Source organism: Chionomys nivalis, chromosome 5 (assembly GCF_950005125.1).
Source record: "Chionomys nivalis chromosome 5, mChiNiv1.1, whole genome shotgun sequence".
NCBI classification, from domain to species: domain Eukaryota; kingdom Metazoa; phylum Chordata; class Mammalia; order Rodentia; family Cricetidae; genus Chionomys; species Chionomys nivalis.
The window spans coordinates 30,022,896-30,043,533 of NC_080090.1; the positions used below are offsets into that span (position 1 = coordinate 30,022,896).

Below are 20,638 nucleotides of genomic sequence, written 5' to 3' on the forward strand. Positions count from 1 at the left end.
ACCCACTAAGCAGCTGCATAAAACAATTGTTTAAAGTTCTTGTCCTGAATTACATAGAGCATAGAATCTTAAAATAGAAACTAAACAACCAAGCCCTCCTTCCCGATAAAATAATTTCCCCAAAGCTACGATTCAGTGTGAAAACCAACCATTTGGGGGCTGAGGTTGTAGCACTTGTCTAGCATGCACCAGACCATGGGTTTAATCCTAAACACTGAAAACAAAACCACCCAAAACCACTGTGAAGTTGGCTTTCACTACCTTTCCTTTCCCACTTTGCCCCAAACTAAGAATATTTCCCAATTTATTACAAAGAAATACCATGCCCCACCTTGATCTGTATTTTCTCCTTTTATCATCTCGTACTCTTATAAACAACCTCATGCTATTTTTCAGCATTTTATGCATGGTGCTATACATTTTCCCTTAATATAATAATCTACTATAATCACATTTTTTTTTAAATATTTATTTATTTATTATGTATACAATGTTCTGTCTGTGTGTATGCCTGCAGGCCAGAAGAGGGCACCAGACCTCATTACAGATGGTTGTGAGCCACCATGTGGTTGCTGGGAATTGAACTCAGGACCTTTGGAAGAGCAGGCAATGCTCTTAACCACTGAGCCATCTCTCCAGCCCCTATAATCACATTTTATATAGGAAAAAAGAACTCAGAAGACTAAAATGCTTAACGCCAAAAAACATATATTCCTACTACCAGTAAGATTTTTTTTTTTTAAAAAAAACTTTACTTCTATGTGGAAGAACTGATCATTAAAGAAAACTGATAATGACTGCTGAAAGTTTAGGCAACAAAAGATTATCTATTTGTAAGTTCCCTCCACCCCTGAGACAGGGTTTCTCTGTAGTTTTGGAGCCTGTCCTGGAACTAGCTCTTGTAGACCAGGCTGGCCTCGAACTCACAGAGATCCTCCTGGCTCTGCCTCCTGAGTGCTGGGATTAAAGGCGTGTGCCACCACCGCCCGGCGTAAGTTATTTCTGAATGAGCATTTCAATGCTACTATTTGCTTAAGCCAATTTACTTATTAAATCACGGGGAGGGGGACTTAATATAATGCCAGAATTTAGAGACAAAAATTACTGAAAATTATTAAGTATCCATGTAGAGAAGAACCAACATTCACATGGGGTTCAATAGTTAATCTTCCGTGGGGAAGGATGGGCTCTTGCTATGTTGCTTAGGCTAGCCTAGAACTCCTGCACTGAACAGATCTGCCTGCTTTGCCTAGCAGATGGGACTCTAGGTACATGTCACCATGTCTGCTTCTATTAGTGTAGGGCCATATATTATACAGGCTCATATGACTGCATTGTATGGCAGTCAGACTCTCAAGCCACAGTTTGCACCTGACCACACAGAAGGTGATCACCTAACCTTTCCAGACAAACCTAACAAAGGGTCAGCATAGGCTAATGTTGTTCTGCTCCTTCTTTGTAATTTGGAGGACACCTAGGATAGAGATATTAATTCAGTTACAGAGCTGCTGTACAGAACAGGAAGATAGACGTGACAGAGCAGGTATAGATAGGTGTGGATGTGACCTTAGACATTCGCCTGGTTACCTAGGGAACAGAATGCTAATGAGTTCCCTCCTCAGTTTAAGTATAAAAGTTTTGGTATAAAAGCTGTTTGGAGAATAAATGCGGGTGAGAATTTTCAGGATGTGAACGCAGGATTTCAGGAGGGATCACTGAGAATCTCCCTCCCAATAAAGCGATGTGACTTGAGTCTTTGATCCCACACCTCCCCTCTCGTCCAGAGAAATAATTTATGGTCTAGGCTGGCACCTGACCACGACATACTAGTTACTTTAAAATATATTAAATGTTTTTATAGGCAAATATTGTAACATGTTACCCATCTCTATATAGTTAAATCAAATATATCATTCTAACACTTGAAACATAAAAATAAAATTATAATAACATCTTATTGCCTATTTTCAGGGTTCTTCTCTAAAATAGAACCTCTTTTTATACAAATAATTTTTAACTTGCTCCAAAGTATCTGGTGTAAGTTCATCTACTTTGATTAAAGAAGCTGCAACCTATTTCTTGTTTGAGATCAACTTTTACACTGAAGGTTTTCCCAACCATTTGGAGATGAGGGATTTCAAGACAGGGTTTCATCATATAGCTCCAGCTGTCCTGGAACTCACAGAGATCCGCCTGCTTCTGTCTCCCAAGTGCTGGGATTAAAAGCATGTGACACTACCACCTGGCTTCCTGATCATTCTTTACATAAAATTTTTCCTACAAAAATTTAAAATTTTATTTAAAGCCCCTACATCAGCATCTACAGCATGACTGAGAAATGAAGGGTTAGCGCATCAGTACTACTGTAATAATCTAGAAGCACAAATAAAACCACATTGAACAAGAACACCCATTTTAAAGATATTTACTAAAAATTATATAGCATTGACTGAACAAATATTCAGTCTTATTTCTTCTATGCACAGCACATCAAAAAAACTAGAAAATATTGTGTTTGCGTGTATATAAAATTCTTCATCTGCTAAGACATTATACAATAAGCAGGCTGCTATATCATAAATAAGAAAAATAACCAGTATAAGAACACAAGATACTGAAAGGCGACATCATATACCAGAGGCTTACACAGGAAATACAGACCACACATTCATGAGGCAGTGAACAGTATACAAATTCATTAACTGTAACTGGCATGTAAGGGACCTTCCAATTGTTTTTACAAAGCTATCCACAAACCTCACTGCTAGGTTTCTTGTTTTAACTTACTGATATATTTTTTTTCTTTTTTGCCTCTTAAACCAGTAATAACTAGCCGGAGCTTTTAGGATCAGAACTCACATTTGGGGGAAAAGGTTTCAAAATTTAATAACACTATTTGTACTGCATGAATAAGCTACTCAAATCTTAGACTAGTATGATCTAATAGAAATATAAAGATACCTACACAAGTAATTTCTTATATAGTCACATTTTAAGCAAAAGCTGGTAAATTAAAATTTTAACATGTCCAAAATAAGATAGAGAAACCCACAACATTATATTATGTGGAGAAAGAGAGTCTAAATGGGAGGTCTCCACCAAATCCTTCCCCTCAGACCTCAGAGAATCCTGCAGAGGAGGGGGAAAGACTGGAAAAGCCAGAGATGATGGAGAGTGAGAACAAGGCCCCCTGAATCAACTAAGCAAGGAACATATGGGTCTATACCAGGTTATCTGTGTATATATTATAGCTATTAGCTTATTTCTTTTTTTCTTTTCTTTTTTTTTTTTGGTTTTTCGAGGCAGGGTTTCTCTGTAGCTTTGGAGCCTGTCCCGGAACTAGCTCTTGTAGACCAGGCTGGCCTCGAACCCCAGAGATCCGCCTGCCTCTGCCTCCCAAGTGCTGGGATTAAAGGCGTGCGCCACCACCGCCCGGCTTATTAGCTTATTTCTTTATGGCACTCTTGACTGTGAGAACTCTGACTCTTGGAACTCTTCTTCCTGTTGGGCTGCCACGTCCAGCTCCAACATGACCACTCTTACATACTGTTGATGGCAATGTAAACTAGTCCAGCCACTATCAACACGGAAGTTCCTCAAAAAATAACAATAGAACTACTATATGACCCATTTATATACCACTCTGCAGTAGATGCCCAAAGGAGTCAAAGCTGGCACATAACTGAAACACTGCATGGCCACCATTATCACAGAACTAGCAATAGTTGAACTACAGATTAAGCCCAGGTGCCCCAATCAGCAGATAAAAGCGGAGAGTTATGATCACAAGGATGCAGAAAGGAGGTTGATTTTCATAGGGAAGATTAATAGGAAACATTTGAAGATAAAACTTTCATTGTATATGGTCAAAATTAACTTTTCTTATTTCAGTCTCACATATTTTCTTAAATTTGACATTTTTTCTAATGTAAATAGCATTTATACGAGGGTTTCCTTCAGTCTGTTGAGTCCCACCCTTAAAAAAGAAACAAAAACACTCTAGAACCCTCACCGTATTTTCCATTATTAGTGTGTTGTGGATAATTTACAGTAAGTAGGGAAATTAACTCTGGAAGACAATGACAAAATTTAATTTTTCTATGTTAATATGTAGTTTGCTACTGGTTGTCTACTTACCAACCTTTGTTAACTCTTCCCTTCTTACAGCCTACCTTCAGTTCTGTTCTATATAGCACATGGCTTGGAGAAATCTTGAATAGAGTAAGGTGATCATGGTAATTCTATTCTACCTACTAAGTAACTCATTTGGTAACTGACATGCAATCTATGCCAGCTTGCTCTGTCACATGCCAGGGAAAGTCAGCTGTAGTGCTTCTAGGAAAGCTTTTCTTTTCTCTTTCTTCTTCTTCTTTTTCTTTCTTTCTTTCTTTCTTTCTTTCTTTCTTTCTTTTTTTTTTTTTTGATCTAAGGGAGAGAAAAGGAAATGGTCCTCCTACTGAACAAGAATGTTTGATAATAATGTCGTGAGGTATGCTGGGTATCTTATGACTGAATGGAGTTATCTTAGAGTCCATGCTAAGTCTAACAGAGGGAAAACCTATATATGGTCCAGCAGTAAGTAAACTAAACCACTCAACCTAAAGAACAGTATTTCAATTCTTACTGCTATGGTAAGACCCTCTACTATTTAATCCAGTTTCTATTTTAAATATAAATTATTTTCAGTTTAAAATAGCCCTAATATTAAGGGGCAAACAATATTCTATTACAAATAAAAGTTATTAAATATAATGATTAACCTTATATTGGCTCAAAAGTTTTTAAGTATGCCTGTGATGCTGGATATTATGAATATAAACGTCAACAAAACAATAAAAATTGAAGCATCATTGTTGGTAGGCTTAACTAAATTAGCTAAGAATGGACTAGTCACAGATTCTAACAAGACAGCTCCTTTATTTTTAAGAAGTTTAGAACCAGTTACAACTAATGGAATTAGCATTGCTTAACAGTTATAATCATAGCATTTTATAAGCTTACTAAAGTAAAAAAAAAAAATATTTTAAAAAGATTCCGTTCTGTGTTCCTGAAGATTGCTGCTCTCCCAAACACTGGTTACTACAGCAGTGTTTTGTTTTGTTTTTAAAGAAACTCCATACCACAAACACATCAGAAAACTACTTTCCTTCTTTTAGCCATAAAAATTGCTATGCTGAAATACATCATTCTTTTTTTGTCTGTTTTTTGTTTTGTCAAGACAGGGTTTTTCTGTGTAACCTTGGTGATCCTGGAACTTGCTCTTGTAGACCAGGCTGGCTTCGAACTAATAGAGATCCACTTGTCTCTGCCTCTTGAGTACTGGGATTAAAGGTATATGCCAGCATTCCACGTAAAATATAGCATTTTTTGATAAAGGGAACTAAAGAAAAATGTTCTAAACTATCTGAGTCATTGCTTGGAATTTTAAAATAGAATGTTCAGTATGTCTCCACCCTGTTACAGTTCAAAAAAACATGAGTCATTTTCTTTATTATTTTCCAAATGATAGCTACTTTCGAACATAAGTGATATACAGTTTTAGTTTGTGTGTGGAATAACCAGTGTACACTAAGTGACTGATCTCTCTGTACTAGTGGAAATTTTTGGGCTGTCTCATGTAATAATTGCTCAAATAAACACAGGGTAACCATAGCAACTCACTCTCCTTAACTTTTAAAGTACAGTAACGTAATACCACATTTACCCAAGTGTTTTCAAATTATAGAAACCAACATGAATAATCACTCTGTAAATAATCTTTTTTTATTCTTTTTTGTTTGCTTTGTTTCATTTTTCGAGACAGAGTTTCTCTGTAGCTTTGGAACCTTTCCTTGAATTAGCTCTAGCAGACCAGGCTGACCTCCAACTCACAGAGATCCACCTGCTTCTGCCTCCAGGGTGTTGGGATTAAAGGCGTGCACCACCACAGCCCGGCTCTTTAGTCTTTTTTAAGAATTTAATTTCTGTGTATGTATGAGTCCTGTGTGTGTGTGTGTGTGTGTGTGTGTGCGTGCGTGCATGCGCTGTGAATTTGTGGTACACATGGAAGTCAGAAAAAGGACATGAGATTTCCCCTAAAAATGAAGTTACAGGCAGTTATGAGCTGCCGCGTGGGTGATAGAAACTTAACTCAGATCATATCTGAAAGAGTACCAAGTCTCTTAACTAATGAGCCATCTCTTCAGTGTTTCTTAAAGGGCAAGACCTAGTTAGTGTGTTTCAGCTGAGTATGGTGGTACATATTTGAACTAAAGGCCAGACTGGGCTATACAGCAAGACAGTCAAAAGGGAGGGAGAGAGGGAAAAGAGGGAAAAAACCCACCAAAACCAAACAAAAAACTAATAATACTAGACAAATCAAATGGGAGATTTGAGAATAACAAAATATTAAAGAGGGAGGGAAAGACCCTCTAATTCATATTGGCTTTCAAATCAGTATGAATGATTAGTAGCTTTGCTTATTTTCAACCTACTTCTTGAGATATGAGGAAATGTAATTTCCAAAATACAGTAATGGTACATAATTATTAGAACAGTTTTCCCTTTTATGTCCTTCACATTTGACATGTTAGGTATATTCTAAAAATCTTACTTGTTGCTTACCCTATTAAATTTTTTTGTTTATAGTCATTTGAAAGGAAATAAAGGCAAAATTTTCATTGTGTTCACTTGATTTTCTGAATAAGATCATAAATTCTTGTGCATAATTCTTGAATCTAGTCTACCCTAAAAAAAGTCATTTTATCTTCTGTTTCCCTGAATTCATGCTTTTCTAGAGTCTTCTCTACTGTTGGCTATTGCTCTGTCCACACACAGGGTTATCCCCAGAGCACCTGTGTTTCTGAGTTGAGAGAAACTTTAGTCGGCAAATGTTATCAATAAACTTGCTTATAAAAGCATTGCCCCTTTTGGGGCATGTACCATCTAATTAGGTAAACTTTCTATTTCTTTTTGTTTGTACCTGACAAATATCACTACCCAGATCATCTGGATATTTGTCTCAGGGCCAGTCAGATGGCTCAGGGGGGCGAGGACACTTGATGCCAAGCCTGACAACCAAAGCTTGATTCCCAGCATCCGCATGACAGGAGAGAATAAATGCACACAAGGTATTTTCTGACCTCTGTGAGTTATAACACACACACACACACACACAAAGTCAGAATGACTTCTACTACTACCCCAAGTTTCACATATGTCAACTTGTTGCAATTAAAATATGTCACAACATTCCATACAGTTCTGCCTTTGTATATACACTGTTCCCTAGTCACCTCTTTATCCACAGAATATATAGTAGGGCTGTATAAAATACAGTAGAAAATTAGAGAGCAGCTAAGTCATGAAGAGCCATGAGTGTCATAATATAGCAAATAGATTTTTAAATCTGTACAATGATGGATTGTACCTTTTAAATCAAGTTGAAAAGTAAAAATCAAGTTTATACATAAAAAAAACTCACTGCGGACATAAAATAAAAAGTAACCTAAAAATGACCTGCCACTATAGCAAAGATAACCACCAGTAAGCTACTGCAAAATTCTATGGCAGAGACCACAAGACAGTGAACTGGAGGGAAAAAACAATCTGCCAATAGCTATCAATAACATCAATATGCCTTTCAAACTTTTTGGCTATCATTTCCACTTGTAAAAAATGTAAACATAAGAAAATAATATGAAGATTATAAAGTGTACATAGTAAGATCATTAAACATCATTAAAACATGAAATCACCTTAATACTGAATAAAAGAATGATTTAAAATACAATATATGCCATATAATGCACATTTATCTGATATTCAAAATCTCCTTTGCCCTGAAATACTGGAGACTGAAGAACTACAGAGCCTTACAAATGCTAAACAAGTACTCTACCCACTGAGCTACATCCCTGCTTCTCTGTAAGAGATTTCTAAAAACACAAAACAATACTTATGTCGCATGGAATAAAACGTGTGTGTGTGTGTGTGTGTGTGTGTAAGACAGTCTTAATTATGGCAGAAAGTTTGAGTGTTGAGGATTGAACTTAGGCCTTACACACCTTACACACCTTAGGTAAATGTTCTAATACTGAGCTAGATTCTTTTGTGTGCGTGCGTGCACACACGCTACTTTATAACTGTAATTTTGCTACTGTTATGAGTTGTAATGTAAGTAACTGATATTCAGGCAATCTGCTATGTGACCCCCAGGGAAAGACTCTTCTGTCCCAAGGGGGTCGCTACCCACAGCATAGAAGGGAGGCTTTGGCTGTGTAGGTTAATTTTTAGCTTAATCAACAGTCATTGTGTTTATGTTATGGTTGGTTTTGTTTGTTTGTTTAAACAACAGACCAATTAAGCCACAGCAGGATTATGGATTATTTATTCTCACCTTCATAGGTCACATATTTTTTGTTTATGTTTGTGTGTGTGTGTGTTTTGTTTTCCAAGACAGGATTTCTCTGTAACTCTGGCTGTCCTCAAACTGTCTCTGTAGACCAGGCTGGCCCTGAACTCCCAGAGATCCGCCTGCCTCTGCCTCCCAAGTGCTGGGATTAAAGGCGTGCGCCACCACCGCCCAGCCTTAGAGTCATGATTCTCATTTCCCTGAACTCAAACACTATCCTATAACTAAGAAAAGTAAGGCCCAGGAAGATGAAGCGACAAAAGCTCCCAATGCCAAAACGTAATGACTGCGTTTATTAAGCTAAAAAGTAACCTACAAAGCCAAAGCCTCCCTTCTATGCTGTGGGTAGCGACCCCCTTGGGACAGAAGATTCTTTCCCTGGGGTCACATAGCAGATTGCCTGAATATCAGTTACTTACATTACAACTCTTAACAGTAGAAAAATTACAGTTATAAAGTAGCAATGAAAGTAATTCTATGCTTGGGGGAGGGGTCATCACAACATAAGGAATCGTATTAAAGGGTCACAGCATTAGGGAGGTTGGGAACTATTGCTCTAAACTCACTGGGTAATAAAAACCTCTAAATTTATTCCTCAAAAGCTAAAAAATAGGACCTGGAAAACTGGCTTGGTGGCAAGCTGCTGTTGCAGAAGACCCAAGTTCTATTCCCAGCACCAACGACAGATGGCTCACAGCTGTCTGTCTCCAGCTCCAGTAGATCTGAGGCCTCTAGCCTTGGAGAGCACCTACATTTATACGTGAACACAAGACATGCTCAGATAATCTGAACAAAATACAACATAGGGTAATTTAAGATGCCTGTTTTTGCTTGTTTTCTCCTCTGAACTGGAACCTTGCTATAACTCCAAATACTATCTTGATACCTGACTACTCAACTCATTGAAATAAAAAAAAAAAATGTCAATAAGACATTTGGTAGCTTTAAAAGTAGAATGCAAATATAATAGCTATATTTTTGAAAAAAGGAAAGTTTTTGTCATAAAGGTGTGAATAGCTATGGGACAGGAGAAAAAGACAAAATGATAATTAAGGATACCTTTTAAAGCTAGAGCTTCCTCTTTTTTAAGCATTTTAAGAAATTATGAATTTTTTTTTTTTAAAAAACTTGGATGTCATTTAAACTACAGTATCATCTGTGAGCTCAAGGGTAGACAGCTTGCCTAGCATGTACAAGGTCCTAGTTTGATGAAGCTATTACCTACAATATCAAAACATCTTTACTTTTTTCGGTTTTACTAAGACTGAGTCTCTATGTAGTCCTGGAACTCACTATACAAACCAGGCTGGCCTTAAATTCACAAAAATCCTCTAGCTTCTGTCTCCCAAATTCTGGGATTATATGAGACATTGTCTAAACACAGAAACACACACACTTCTCACTCTTTCTCTTTAACTGCATAGTATATCACAAGATATTTTTTGGAACTAGCTTAAACTTGCTCAAATGCACAATAAACTATACCACCACCTTAATTTTATTATGGATTTTTCAAATGGTTCCCTTATATAAATTTATAAAGGGGTAGTAGTAACAATGCAAATGCACCACCCAGTGGTAAAAGGTAAGAATTACAACTTTTGCAAAAGCAGGTTGAAAATTCAGTAGTCTTCAACACTATCAGAGGGGTGTGTGTGTGTGTGTGTGTTATTAGCAATCAGCTATTTGTCGTATTTTTCCAATTAAAATTATTTATCACACAAACTCTTAAAGGCTTTTTGATTTGTCTTTCTCTTTTGCATAGGACTTTTTTGTTTGCTTTTCTGTTTTGTCCATCCATTTCTCAAACACTGAATTAAGAAAGGAACTAGAATAGGTATACTTTATGATTTATCCAAAGCCTTTTATGAGTCAGGAGTTACAAGATGATTTATGAACAGAAAGCAAAGAAGCATAGAATTTTCCAGTGAAAATCTAGCTATCAACATCTCTCAGGTAATAACAAATGAGTCATTCAATACATTTTTAAAAATGAGAAGGCTAGGTGGTGGTGATGCACGCCTTTAATCCCAGCACTTGGGAGGCAGAGCCCGACAGATCTCTGTGAGTTCAAGGCCAGCCTGGTCTACAGGACAGGCTCCAAAACTTTAAACAACAACAAAAAAAGTGAGAAGAAACTAGCCACAGCTACAGTGGTAACACTCTGTCTCAAAGAGGGTGGTAGTGGTAAGGAGTGGGGGAGAGAAATAATGTATGAAGGAAAAGAGAGCACTTGTTAGCATGTGCCTATCAGCATCGTAAAAAAACAAAACAGTGGTCATTTGGAATGTCATCTAGACTTTCTTAAAAGGGGGCCAAGTAAAGAGACACCACCAGTCATGTATCTCATACATCAGAATTGTTAAAGGGAACATGGATCTTGAACGTAATCATATTCAGTCCAGTTTAACATACCAAATAGTCTGTTCATCACAGATGTATAATAAACAGCTTTCCATTTCTAACTTAACAGCTTTCTTCTTTAAAAAGGAGGGAAAGTAAAATAAAACCAAAGACAACTCCAAAGACAACTTAAATACAACTCCAATAAGGTTATTTTTTCTGTTCTGAAGGAATACTGTATTGAGTAATATCAAGCAACATTACTGTTTTGAGAGCATAAAGACATCTAACAAAAAGATAGCAACTGCAACCTAGTGACTATAAAGCAACAATTATTAAACCACGGTTTTTTTACTAACTACAGTCTTTAATGTTTCCACTTCAAATGTGAAGCCCAACAAATAGCACACACATTAAACTCACATGCCTTTCTAGTGCTCCCCAGTCTAATGCTTTTCCTCTGCAGTCTAAGAGATTTTTTTAAACTACTTTCACTAAAACCACAGGAGACATTCACCTAATTGAAGTCTCCTCATGATTACTGTGGTTGATAATTATTAAAGTATGTATTACATTTAATAGTTAAGAGAATGAGAAGAGTAACAGACAGCCGGGAAACAGGATGCAAATGTTTACTGGTTTTACAGGAGAAAATAAAACAATCTGCAGCATGCTCATTATCTTCAGCTATTTACTATTTTCTTCCCCAAGCTATAAAAAGAACATTAAGTAAGATCTATCTAGGAATAGGCACCTATCAAATTCTCTCACCAATACAGAGCTCACTACTATACACTAGCTGCCTCCAAATGGGGCTGGCATTAAGTATTAAGTCACATGTAATTATGTGTATGGTTAAGTTATATGTGTGGCAAGGTTAAGTTTTAAGGAGGCATAAGTAGCACAAAAAAAGCCAATGACAATACTACACAGGAATACTAGGATATAACATGAATTTCCATATTATTTTCCTCTAGTGAAAGCAGTAGTTCCAATCACAGGTCAGTGAAAGCAAACAGACAAAATGAAGGGACTATGTGCTTTAAGAAAAGTTATTAAATGATAGAAAGTTTACTTTGATTTTTACTAATTTAGAATTTAGTTTTTATCCTTCTATCAATAAAACTAATTTGTGTAGCATATGTTTTTTATTCCTGTTATTTTTTTTGAGACAAAGTTTTTCTATGGAGTCCAGGATGATCTCAAACTCAATCCTCCTGCCTCCAATTTACAACTCTGAGGATTACAGATGTATACATGTCATATTTATATGAAACATATATCATATATACATGCACTTTTAAAGACTATCTCTATATAAAAGTTAAACCTTATTGGATTCTTGAAGAAACACAAAGTATGGGGCTTTTTTTTCAGAACTAGTGGCAATAAATTATCCTCTTAAATCTTAAAATACAAACACACACACAGCAAAAACCCTGTCCAAATATATTTTCTGACAACATATCTAACGACTTAGCCATATTTATTTATACAGGGTTTAAGAAGTTGCAGGTGATGCATAGAATATTATTTATACCTTTACATATAAAACATTAGTTTGTCTTTATCTTTCCTTTTTTTAAATTGTGCTATGTTTTTCTCTGCTCCCCTTCCTTGCACCCATTTTCCCTTCTACCCTCTCCCATGACCCCCATGCTCCCAATTTACTCAGGAGATCTTGCCTCCTCTCCTTCCTATGTAGATCCATAAATGTCTCTCTTAGGCTCCTCTTTGTTGTCTAGGTCCTCTACGGTTGTAGACTGTAGGCTGGTTTTTCTTTATGTCTAAAAGCCACTTCTGAGAGAGTACATATTATACTTGTCTTTCTGGTTCAATATGGTTTTTCCTAGATCTATCCATTTGCCTACAAACTTCAAAACGTCATTTTTTACTGTTGAGTAGTACTCCATTGTATAAATGTACCTCATTTCCTTTATCTATTCTTCAGTTGAGGGTCATGTACGGTGTTTCTAGGTTCTGGCTATTACAAATAATGCTGCTATGAATATAGTTGAGTACATGTCCTTGTAGTATGAAAGAGCTTCCTTTGGGTATATACCCCCAAAAATGGCATTGCTGGGTCTTGAGGTAGATTGTTTCCTAATTTTCTGAGAAATTTCCATATTGATTTCCAAAGCGACTGTACCAGTTTGCACTCCCACCAGCAATGGAAGAGTGTCCCCTTTACCCAACATCCTCTCCAGCATAAGCTGTCATCAGTGTTTTTGATCTTGGTCATTCTGACAGGTGTAAGATGGAATCTCAAGTTGTTTTGATTTGCATTTTTCTGATGACTAAGGATGCTGAGCATTTCCTTAAGTGTCTTTCAGCCATTTTAGATTCCTCTGTTGAAAGTTTTCTGTTTAGGTCTGTACTCCCATTTTTTTTTTTATTATTATTGCATTATGTGTTCTTTTGATGTCCAATTCTTGAGTTCTTTGTATATTTTGGAGATCAGACTTCTGTCCAATATGGGGATGGTAAAGATCTTTTCCCATTCTGTAGGCTGTCGTTTTGTGTCATTGACCAGGTCTTTTGCTTTACAAAAGCTTTTCAGTTTCAGGAGGTCCCATTTATTGTTTCTCTCGGTGTCTATGTCGCTAATTTGCCACTTGGTGGCAGCAAATACAAAAGAAACAAATTTCAGTTCTATTTAGTTTACCAATACAAAAATATTTTCTAAATCTTATATTTTCAACAGGCGTATTAAATGAATGAGGGGCTTTATTACTCTTCTTAAAACAACAACAACAATAGAGTCTGAGTATGTTGCTCAATCTGGCCTCAAACTCACTCCCCCCCCCACCCCCCCACCCCCCCACCCCGCCCCTTGGCTTCTAGAGTGCTGGGATTACAGACATGTGCATCACTGCCCGGAACAACTTTAAGAGGTTTGGGGTTGTTACACAGAAACAAGACCAGGCAGTCTGGCACTCTTCTCACCCTTCTCCTCAGCCCCTTATATTCAGATCACTGGCATGTGCTAGCCAACATGTCCAGCTTTTGTCAGTAATGACTTGAACATTTTCAATCAAGCTCAAATTTCGAACCAAAAACAACAGCCTCCAGTAACAGCACTGACAGACACAATTTAGTCACTCCAAAAAGCATGTGGCTCTTTGATGATTATTAAATACCGTGTATTAAAATAAAAATATATACAAATTACATTTTCTTACTTGAACCAAATTAGGTTCTATCCCTACACTTATTCAAATTATTGCTTGTTAGTAACTATATGCGAAGTGCTAAAATTACAGCAATGAACAAGATTTTTTTGGTTTCACGAATATTATACAAAATCTTTCATGTATTTCTTACCCAGATTTTGTTATACGGAACAGTAGTGTGAAGAATAGATAGTAAAAAACCCACTCGAGAGCCAGAGAGAGCGGGGGAGGGAGGAGAAAGAGGGAGGAAGAGAGACAGAGAGACAGAGTGTGTAGCTTTCTTCCACCAGTAATTTACAATGAAAAAATTACACAAAAAGAACAAAGTAAAGGATATGCACAACCTTCCTATTTTGTTTGCTTTACTGTTATCCTTATTGTCTGCTGAAATATTTATTTTGAAAGGAAAAGCACCTGCTGATCTTTAACTATTCCACTTCTCAAATCCATACCCTGACCTAAATATTTTAAGTTAGAAACACCTAAAAATGTGTTTAGGAGGCTAGAGAGATGGCAACAGTTAAGAACATTAGCTCCTCTTCAAAGGATCCCAGTTCAATTCTCAGAACCTACATGATAGATTACAATTTTCTGGAACTTCAGTTCCAGGGGACCTGATACCATCCTCTGGCCCCTACTGGGCACACCAGGCATGCAAGTAAAGACGCACATACACCCACGCAGGCAGAACAACCCCACACATAAACTAATAATGACATATACAGAACAGCTTCCTGCACAAAATTATCACACAGCAAAGTAAACAAAGTTTCATTTCTCAATAATGTGTTCCCAAAATGTTTTATGCATAAAACTAGGATCACAAGTGGATTCGATTTGAACCTAAATGTGTGGATACTCCGACAGATAAATCACGGAATCAAACACACAAGAAGATTGTAAAAGGCTCAGTCTTGAGACAGCATCTTCTTCAAGAGCATGACCACATGTATCATATGCAGTGGTGGACTTTTTCTCATGAATTAACACTTAATACTAAATTATATCTTCTTATAAGAACTGTCATACCTTCCCCCATTTTGGGGGTACTGTTGTCTCTGCAAGATTTACAGCCTACAAACTAGTGAACAATTTCACACAGTTCAACCTAATATCAAGTGTCCACATTATAAAATCCCCAGACATTTCAATTTTCCTAAATGCTCATCTCTTAAGGAAGAAAGATAAATGAACTGTAAAGAAGTGTTTTCATAGACATTTACAAATGTGCACATCTGCAAAGAAAAGAATGACATACATGTAGTTTAGTATATCTGGAATTATAAGATATTTCAGCCTATGTTAATGTATAGAAGGAAAACTGGACTTCTATTTAATTTTATTATACTGAGAATCACATATATTTAAGGGAATGTAAAGATACCAGGGAAGTACTGATTGATTTCTAAGATAGCAAACAGGGCAGGATGTCTATTTTTTCTGCTCCTATTCAATGGAAGCCCTAGCATTGCTGTGAAAAGCAATAAAGACATAGAAATTGGACAAGGAAGGCATAAAACTGCCTTCAATAGCAGAGAACATACTTGTCTCTATAGAAAATTACACCAAATCTACTAAAACACTCTGAGAACTAAGTGGGTTTTTTTTTTATTAAAAATTGTATGTCGTTAGTTTTAGATAATACCAATGAACAAACAGAAATTAAAAGTATTCCAGATACCATTTGTAATGGCATTCAAATTCTGGAAAATTAAGGTAGAAACTGCACTTGCTTTTAGCATGGTATCAAGCAATGCAGTGTAAAATACAAACAATGAAATATTGGTGAGAAAAAGTAAAAGACTTATTAATTAGTAAGTGGAGATAGAATGTTAGGGGATGAGAAAATATTAGTACACATTAAGAAATGGCTTTAAGTCAGGTGGTGGTGCACACCTTTAATCCTAGCACTTGGGAGGCAGAGGCAGGTAGATCTCTATTGAGTTTGAGGCCAGCCTGATCTACAGAGTAAATTCCAGAATAGCCAGAGTTACACAGAGACATCCTATCTCAAAAAATAAAGACAGAAAGAAAGGCAGGCAGGCATAGAGAGAGAGAGACAGAGACACACACACACACACACACACAGAGAGAGAGAGAGAGAGAGAGAGAGAGAGAGAGAGAGAGAGAGAGGAAATGACTAATAATAGCACATGACAATGAACATTATATTGCTTTCCGTTTAACTTGTTCAAAAAGGTGGTAGTGAAATTAAAAATATGGCATAGTAAGAAACACTTAAACTCCATCCCATGGCTCCAATATTGATGGTGTAGGAGAAACCAGGGGCTGTAAACCAGACCAATGTCATGACAATGAACATTTGCAAGTAAAGCTGTTTAGGCAAAAGGGGAGAATGGGTGACACATTGCAGTTTCCATTGTAAGATGGTTTTTCTTTCTTTAATTTGCATTTTTATTTTTAAATTTTTATTTCATATTTTTGTTTTCTTTTCAGAGGAGGCATGATAATAAAATTCACAAAGAATCAATGAAACAAAAAGAAACAAAATAACTCTATGCCATCACAAAGCAATGAAGAACACAGCAAAACAATCAAAATCAATTATTATCTAAGTAAAAGTTAATTGATATCTTACAAAAATCAGAAAAATGATTAATAAAGAAAGAAGCTATTGTCAGGCATGGAGGCATATGCCTTTAAACCCACTACTTGGGAGGCAGAGGCAGGTGGATATCTATGAGTTCAAGACTAGCCTGGTCTAAATAGTGAGACCCTATCTCAAACCACACCCACGCCAAAAGAGGAAAAAATAAAACAGGGAGGGAGGGAGGCTCAGGCAGGCGGGGAGAGGGAGAGAGAGAAGCTACTGAATTTTAGTAAAGCTGTGGTAATTTAATTTACCTATTCACCACCCACAATTTCCTCAAATGACTGCAACCACTATGATAGGAACCCATGTTGGTGTAGTTGTTGGTACTAAATAGAACTGACACTTGTTTTCAATTACTGGCATGGGGATACCTAAGGTTGGGTTTGGGCCTTGTTTTGGTTTCCAAGACTTGGAGACTCCTAGGGTTGAAGCAGCTTCCCAGATGGTATGTATCAAAATCATTTTGGGGTCAGTGTTTACCCATGACAAGAGATAACATTTGCAACAATCAATAGACAAAACTAAAAGTTTGCAAAGAGGCTGAAAAAGGAGAAAATTAAATGAATACTGGTTTAAAACTTATGCATGTTGGAAACTCTAGAAGTCTCCATGAATACCCAAAGCTACACAAAAGCTCAGTAAAAACATCTCACAAGAACCTGAACTTTGACCTTAGCTGCACCTTTTAGCTCCTATGCAAGCAGAAATGACTAAACACTGACTGTCCTAAGACAGAGGGCTCTGCAAAGACTAGTAGAGTTTTTATCTTCTGATGAGGGTTTTTAAGAAAAGTCTGTCAAGGAGGAGATAGAATTCACTTATGATATCCAATAAATACAGTCTACCAATAGAGAGAGAGAGAAAATGAATGAATGAATGAATGAATGAATGAATGAATGAATGAATGAAACAAGTTGTAAAAACCAGAAATAACAATCCCTAGGGGGACACTGCGCCATACATGCTCCTTCCTTTCCAGCCTCCCTCTCTGACCCTGTGGCCACCATGATGTTGATGCCTAAGAAGAATTGGACTGCCATCTATGAACTCCTTTTCTAGGAAGGAGTGATGGCTGACAAGAAAAATGTCCAACCTTCATATAATGAAGGCCATACAAGTCTCTAAAGTCTAAAGGCTACATGAAGGAATAGTTTGCCTGGAGACGTTTCTATTGGTATCTTATGAACAATAGCATCCAATATCTCCATTACTACCTCCACATACCTCGGACATAGTGTCTGTCACCGTGCACCATAGCCTTCCTGAAACTGGTAGGCCTTAGTCCAAAGGTCCAGAGGGTGAGCAACAGGCAAGGTTCACAAGAGGGGAGGCAGACAGAGACACTTACAGAAGAAGGCTGTAGGTGCTATATGACCTGATTCTGACAAGAAAGCTGAGGCTGGGCTGGCTCAGCAACTGAATTCCAGTTTATAAACTGCTTTGGTCATGGACATGGTCAGCCATCTCAGTGGAGTTGGAGATTGTATTGTGCTGAATAAATTTTAAAGGAAAAAAAAAAAAAGAAGCCCCAGGGAGTCCAAAGAACTGAATTCCCAGATACATTATATACTACACCCGTGGTTCTCAAGCTTCCTAATGTTGCAACCCTTTAATACCATCCCTAATTTGTGGTGACTCCCAACCATAAAATTATTTTCGTTGCTACTCCATAACTGTAATTTTGATACTATCATGAATCAAAATGTAAATACCTTCCACATAAGATATCTGATGTGTAACCCCAAAGGGGTTACAACTCACATGTTGAGAACCACTGTACTACATATGTTCAACAATAACAAAAATTTTGAGCCATGTAAATGAACACAAAAGTATACATTAATTCACAGTAAAAATATAAACTATCTCTAAGAAAGGGCAGTTGCTAGATTTATTAGAAGACTTTTAATCATCTGTCCTTATAAGTTAAATAAAAAAAAAACTAGTAGAAACCTAGAACAAAGAACTAAAAGAGTCAGGTAGTGGTGGCGCACACCTTTATCCCAGCCCCTTGGGAGGCAGATGCAGGCGGATCTCAGTGAATTTGAGGCCAGTCTGCTGTACAAAGTGAGTACCAGAACTATTACACAGAGAAATCCTACCTTGAATAAAAAAATATAAATAAATAAAAAAATAAAACCACTAAAAGAAACAATGGAAATGGAAATTAAGAGAGACAGCAGACAGACACAGAGAGACAAAGATTCTAGAGCTGAAAAATACAGTAACTAAAATAAAAAGGAACTATAGCCCTTTGAAAAGATTATCATAAATTGCCAGGACTTTGGCTAAATGATCATATGAAAACAGGGGCAAGACTCAGGTTACTAAAAACTAGAAACTAGAAGCAGGCACACTGACCTTACTTGGGGGAAGTATAAGCACTACTACTATGGTTAGTATAATTGTATACCAACAATTAGATAATGAACTGAAAAAGCTACCCCAACCCCCCCCCAAAAAAAGATAATAAAAATAAAAAGTACTTGAACATACATACAAACAACAACAAAATAAGATTAAACTAGTAATCAACAACTTCCCAATAGAGGACGAAAAGATGGCTCAGCAGTTAACACATTTCGTACAGCTCACAAGTTTTCTTATGTTTCACATGCTGTCTGTTACTACCTTAGATGTGAACATTTTGTCTTGTCCACACCAAATGAAGCAATCTCATTGGTGGAAACTGCAGGCTAATCTGCAAAAAACTATATAATTGCACAAACCCATAAAGCATTGCAGTTACACTGTATTTTGGTCATTCAAATAGTCTTCAGTCTTCAAGTTCCTGGCACTTTTAGAAATGCCCTCTCTCTCTCAGAAAAAGGAGGGGAATCAATGAAAGAGATACACTTCCATATTTAATGGTAATTTCTCAGCTATTCTTAGTGGGATCAAGGATGCAGATGACTATCTGGACAACTCCTGGCCTGACTCTGCCAACTCTACTGACAGTGAAATGATTAGACCTGTAAGACAGCGCACAGTGGTGGTAGTTTCAAGTGATTCTGACACTGACGAAGCTACTGATAATTTCCGGTGTGAAGTTGACACACCATCATGGAGGAAGGTCATTGGTTAAAAAATAAACTGCTTGGCCCTCATAGGTTAGAACATAGGTGGGTGGAGTAAACAGAACAGAATGCTGGGAGGAAGAGGAAGTGAGCTCAGACTCGATAGCTCTCCTCTCTGGGGCAGATGTGATGAAGCTCCGACCCAGGATAGACATAGGCTAGAATCTTCCCGGTAAGCGCACCTTGGGGTGCTAACAGATTATTAGAAATGGGCTAAATTAATACGTGAGAATTAGCCAAGAAGAGGCTAGATATAATGGGCCAGGAAGTGTTTAAAATGAATACAATTTGTGTGTTGTTATTTCGGGGCATAAGCTAGCCAGGTGACCAGGAGCTGGGGCGGCAGGAACACAGCCCGCAGCTCCCCACAACACCATCATGCTTACAAATGTTTGAAGGTCATTCTCAGATCATTACATTTCCGTCTCAGAGTGACTCTGTACCTCTGTGACCAATCTTTTTTTTTTGGTGATGAACTGTGCAAATAGCTACCCAACTATCACAATCAAACTGCAATGAAACACAAAACACCATCTAGAAAACTAAAGTAGTCTCCGGTTACACAGAAGGGCATCAAGAAATTCCTTGGCCTAATTATTCTGATAGGTCAAACAAGAAAAGATTACCTGAAAGACTATTGGTCAACAGATCCTTTGATATTTACCCTATATTTCCAGACACTAAGTCGTTATAGATTTTTGAGCAAATATGGACTTCTGGCATTTCTATAATGTCAAAATAGACAGTCACTCAAGGAGACTTTTCAACATCCAACCTGTACTGATTTCCTGCATAAATTTTGAACAATATACAAGTCAAAGCAACTGTTGTCTTTGGACAAGGGAATGATTCTATGGACAGGACATTTAAAATTCTGCATGTATAACCCAGAAAAAATAATAAAATACTGTTTACTTGTTCAGATGATGTGCAAATGTCTGCAATATGGAGATATGCACTGCTGAAGGAAAGAGATTGCAAGAAACTGTTCTTTCAGCCCTTGGACCCTATCTTGGCACAAGGCACCATATTTACCAGG

At 37.1% G+C, this 20,638-nt stretch overlaps 1 protein-coding gene and 1 pseudogene across 1 annotated transcript in view; one reads left to right on the plus strand and one right to left on the minus strand.

Annotated features, from left to right (window-relative positions):
- Positions 1-20,638, minus strand: part of Ankrd28 (ankyrin repeat domain 28) — a 142,748-nt gene that overhangs the window by 87,209 nt on the left and 34,901 nt on the right. The window lies entirely within an intron of this gene.
- On the plus strand, positions 17,531-19,607 carry LOC130874482 (40S ribosomal protein S10-like; annotated as a pseudogene).